At 36.6% G+C, this 5362-nt stretch overlaps 1 pseudogene; it reads right to left on the reverse strand.

Moving 5' to 3' along the window:
* Positions 1-2099: 2099 nt before the first annotated feature.
* LOC148113343 (polyadenylate-binding protein 1 pseudogene) lies at positions 2100-3895 on the reverse strand (annotated as a pseudogene).
* Positions 3896-5362: the final 1467 nt, after the last annotated feature.

The raw sequence follows: 5362 nt of genomic DNA on the forward strand, positions 1-5362 counted from the left end.
TTTATTCCATCAGGCTGGCCTGGCCTAATCTTTTCCCTTTTTTCCCTTTTTAAAATGTAAATTTTAATCTGTTTTAAATTATTGGGGTGTTTTAAATCTGTCTTGGACCTAATTATTTAATTCGGTTTTACTTTGCTTTTAAATTTTGTATTTATGTGTTTTATCTTGTGGCTGTTCACTGCCCTGAGTCCTTCGTGAATAGGGTGGTATATAAATCAAATAAAATGAAATGAAATGAAATGAAAGGTTCTTTCTTCATTTTTTTCCGTCCAAATACTCTTCTAGTTGTAAGTTATACTATTTATAGATCACTCTAATTTATCACTTAATTTACCCAATATACAATATACAGCAGTGTTGGGGAAACTTTTTGGCACCGAGTGCTGAAACGGGAGCACACACATGCATGGGAGTGCCAGAAACCGGAAGAGCAGTTTCCAGCCTGCATATGTGGGAGCGCCGGAAACCAGAAGAGCTAAGCTTCCAGTTTCTGGCGTGCACCTGTGTGCTGGTCACCTGGTCTTCTGGTTTCCTGCACTCCTGTGTGCACAAAGTCCAACGGGCCGGAACCCAGAAGAGCAACAGGTGGTGGCTGGCATTCCCGGAGAGATGCCACTACATGCCATTTTTGGCACGCATGCCATAGGTTCGCCATCACTGGTATATAGTATGGTTCGGAAGATCATCATGGAAAAGATATATCTTTTATCACATTGATAAAAAGAAAGACAAATAAAACTACTAATGATACTAATTATTAAATTATAATTCAGTCGTTCTCTTTCTCTTTCTCTCTCTCTCTCTTTCTCTCTCTCTCTCTCTCTCTCTCATACACACACATTATAAGATTTTAAAGGTAAGGTGTAACGTAAGAAATTTGCCTCAATATTTTGAACGTATTCATATTTACAATTTTAGTCCATCAGGGTAAGATTTACTGGAAGACTACTATAGTTAGATTATAAGTATGTGTATCTGTTTGTCTATAGTTTTAATAATTTTATTAAATTTATATGCTGTCATTTCACTACCCAAATATGTTGCTGCTTGCAACGATCCAACCAGCACACAAGTAAATAATTCAGCAGGGTTCATTTATAGAAGAAACTTCTATACAACTTTATATACAATAATATAAAACATGATGCATGTATACAGTACCAATGCAGCTCTTGCAACATGGTAGCAAGTACAAGGACAAGAAGGAGAAGTGGCAAGCAAAAGGCTAAATTTTACTTACTGATATAAAAGAAATCTGTTAAAATTCTGAAGGATTTTTGCTTTGAAACACAGATGACCAGCAAACTACCTTTTTTTAAAAAAAAAAGGAGTTAAAGAATAATTTAAGCACTCTACTCAAGGAAGTTTATAATATTGGCCTGTTTGAATAGAGTTAAAAACCAAAAATGATTATATATGGTTACTGGACTTTTGCAGACAAAAATAAATGGACACAATGTATTTTTAATCTAAAAGATGAGCTATAGGGAAAAGAGATTGTATGTATGTATGTGTGTGTGTGTGTGTGTGTGTGTGTGTGTGTGTGTGTGTATGTATGTATATTTTACCTGCTTGGATGAAAGAGAAAGTTAGTTCTTCTTTTTCCTTTCCTTTTCCTTTCCCCTTTATTATTTTTCTTGTATTTTTTCTTCTATTTTTTAATAGTTTGTATTGACTTTCTATTCTTTTCATAAATACATACATACATACATACATACATACATACATACATACATACATACATACATACATATATATATATATATATATATATATATATATATATATATAGTATATAGCTAGTAAAAATTATTCATACAGGATAACCTTTTGTCCTTCATTTTTCTTCCAAATCTAATTAAGATACTAACTTCTCCATTCCTATCAAACCAAGTCTTTACCTTTCAATCTTCTTTCCTTCCAAGTCAAAGTTCTCACACTCAATTTTACTCTCTAATAGAAATGTATTAAAGTCTTTTCTTTCCTTTTTTCCTTTATTTTTTATTTTGCAATGTTTTTCTGAATATTTAATAGTTTTTCCATGTTTAGATTTTTTTTGTTCGGTGAAGTGATATAATAATATGTAGTCCTGGTTCTTATTAGACATCTGGAACTCCTGCAGGATTGTTAACTGCATTCTGAGCAGCTTCTTTAGCTTGATGGGCTTGCAATACAACCACAGCTTCATCAACCTTCAAACAAAAAGATTCAGGAAACTCAAGCATGTGGAAGAAATTCAGAGTTGCCAATTTCTAGCAACATATCAGTTATTTTATCCGCCAAAGTAGGATGCATGGCTTGGATAAGAGGGAACAGACGTTCTCCCAACAGCTGCTTTTGTTCTTGTGGAGAGGCAGAAGCCAACATGGAAGCAGTCAATGGTTCCTGACCTTGAACATGGTTCCTGACCCTGACCTTGAACATGGATAGTAGGCTGCTGCATAGCAACTCAAGGCTGTGTGTTAAGATGCTGCTGAGGATTCCGAACACCTGTCGCATACCTATACTGTGGAACAGTGCATACAGTTGGAGTGACTACAGCATCTGCTGCTGCTGGACGTGGACCCATGGTCTGTGTTGATGTGTTTGCAACACACTGTGTTGACATGACTCATGTAACTTGTGAAGCTGGCCTCATGGTATTAAATGGTGGTCTGGGAGCTATAGGGTGGATGGCACCTGGTATTCTGGAAAGGATGAGCAGCTCAGCAAGGATTTGGTCTAAGTTGAGTAATTTGGCTAGTAAGATAGTAGGCTGCATGGTTTTGTGTCTGTGGGATAACTGCCATGAAATAACCTGAAGGACGTGCTGGTTAGTAAGGGTTGATGACAGGGTTGGGCACTTCTCTCACACTTGCTATTCTCTGCATATATTGGTTGGTGAGGTGAGCCTGGCGTTCCTCTTTACATTGAGCTATAGCTGCATATAGTGGTTTGGTGGCCACAATTATACCATTCATTTCTGTTACTGCTTTGGTTGCTTCTTCTGGTGAAGAAAAGCAGACAAACCCAAATCCTTTACTGCAGACTCCTTCAATCATTACCTTTGCGCTAGTTATTGTGCCAAATGGTGAAAATTCTTTATGCAGACGTTCATCATCAATTCCATCATCTAAATTTTTCACATATAGATTTACACCCTGGTATCTTGTAATCCTATCCTGCTTCATTTGTTCAAATTTGCATTTAAGCTCTGTTTGTCTTTCAACTTTTTTCTGAGCTCTTCCAATGTATATTTGCTTCCCATTGAGTTCCTTTCCAATCATCTCATGATCTCAGCTTTTTGGGCATCTTTTTTTTAGCCAAAGCCTTTGGATTTTCCACTTTCATCAGTCATAACTTTCACACTCAAGGCAGGTCCAAACTTGCCAAAGAGTTCTTTCATGTGTTTTCCAAAATTCTTGTTGTAAACATTAGTGACCTCTTTAGCAGGAGCTCCAAGCTCTGCTTCCTGTTCTTTGCATGATTTAAACCTTCCAACAAATACTTTATGATCGTTAAGCAGCATTCCATTCATTTTTTCAATAGCTCTTTCTGCAGCTTCTTGTGTTTCAAAATGTACAAACCCATAGCCTTTGGATCTATTCTCATCACATACAACCTTACAAGAGAGTATGTTTCCGAAAGCTGAAAATGTATCATACAAAGCTTTATTATCAATTGATTTATCCAAGTTTTTAATGAAAATGTTGTCAACACCACTTTTTCGAAGAGATGGATCACACTGAGACCACATGATACACACTGGCTTGCCTTTAATGACATCAAAATTCACATTATCTAAAGCTTGTTCAGCATCGGCAGGCTGCTGAAAGTTGACATAGCCGTAGCCCATCGGATACAGGTCGCCCATGTAGAGCAAGACCATTGGGTATCTGGGAGCACTGGGGTTCATGCTGGCAGGAGACAGGGAGGGGAAGTGGCAGCTGGGTAGATTTGCGAGTGCCGAGGCCCTATCAGGTCGGTGGGTTCTAAACTCAATGGCTCTGCGGTGTTGGTTGGCCGTTTGCTCAAGCATTCGGGGCTGCTGGTGAGTGGAGGAGCAGGTGGTCCTGTTGCTGCTGGCAGGTCTTCTTCCTGCTGCTGCTGCTGCATGGATGAAGGTTGTTTCAGAAATTTATTAAAGTCTTGATGTTGCCAGCATTAGAGTAAATCTTAAATTCATTGGGGGCTTATTTCCCTGCTGTCATTTTCACAGCACTGAAAGTTGCCTTCACCAAAACTGCAGTTGTCTTATACTTTAGAAATTTCTTCTACAGAGTTCCTAATACTCTGGTTTCTCTTCAGTTTGTATAAATCTTTTGCCCTAATACTGGTTTTGCAGAAAAAGATTTTCTTTTGTGGTGCAATACCAGAAAGACTGGGATTCTGCATTCTAGCCAGGTTTGCCCTATTTTCCAGTCTCCAGTTCACTGCCATCCTTTAGATTTTTCCTTCAAGATTGACACATGTCACCATCTGATCCCAGCTAAACACTGTCCCAGTATCCTTTAGCTTCTTTGATCATTGCACAAGATTCTCAAATTTAAACTTCACTGCTGCCAACATCTGTTCATTCTTTCAGCTAACCACCTTCAAGTTACCTTTATACTCACAATCACTTCACATTCATTTTCATCTCCATGGTATCTTCACATTCACTTTCCATCCACCTACTTAATTCATCACATTTTACTATCTCTAAACATACCTTCTGCACCAGTACAATTTTATCTCTTACTCTTATATACATTTCTGTGAATTTCCAAAGACTAATTTAGAAATAAAATAAGATTAATTAATACATGACTTATAATTATAGGCTGTTTTACTAATGTAATTTCATGTTATATGTCTTTAATAACATAAAAGTGAAAATAAAAATTCTAAACAGTATAATGTAAAAATACAGGAACTGTAAGTTATATGTAAAAGGTGGATCTGAATAAAGCAACCTGCATTATTTAAAATCAGTGCAGTTCTGTACAAACCATAAACACTTTATTTTCTAGTAAAAAAGTTAGGATACTGTGTGAATTTTATGAACATTTATGGTATTTTGAAAGACATAGAGAAACCATTTGCAAAGTTGTGATGTTAGACTCAACTTTTGCATTTTCATTATCCTTTTAAACCTGCTGTAAACATTTGACTGATGTAATTTACAGTAGTTCATTTATGTGTGATACAGGGATGGAGAAATTATTATTAGATATCATGCCTCACCATCCCCATAGTTACAAATGTTAAGTTTTTTTCAGATGGCAAATAATGAACTTTCAAATGGAAGTCTATTTATTCACAGGAAGAGAGCCAAGCACACATTGCAATTGGTACACAGAAAAGAACAATAAATACAACCTATCCATGAAAAGGATGCAGT

The sequence above is a fragment of the Pantherophis guttatus genome, chromosome 5 (genome assembly GCF_059756535.1).
Source record: "Pantherophis guttatus breed Tessera chromosome 5, ASM5975653v1, whole genome shotgun sequence".
Lineage (NCBI taxonomy): Eukaryota > Metazoa > Chordata > Lepidosauria > Squamata > Colubridae > Pantherophis > Pantherophis guttatus.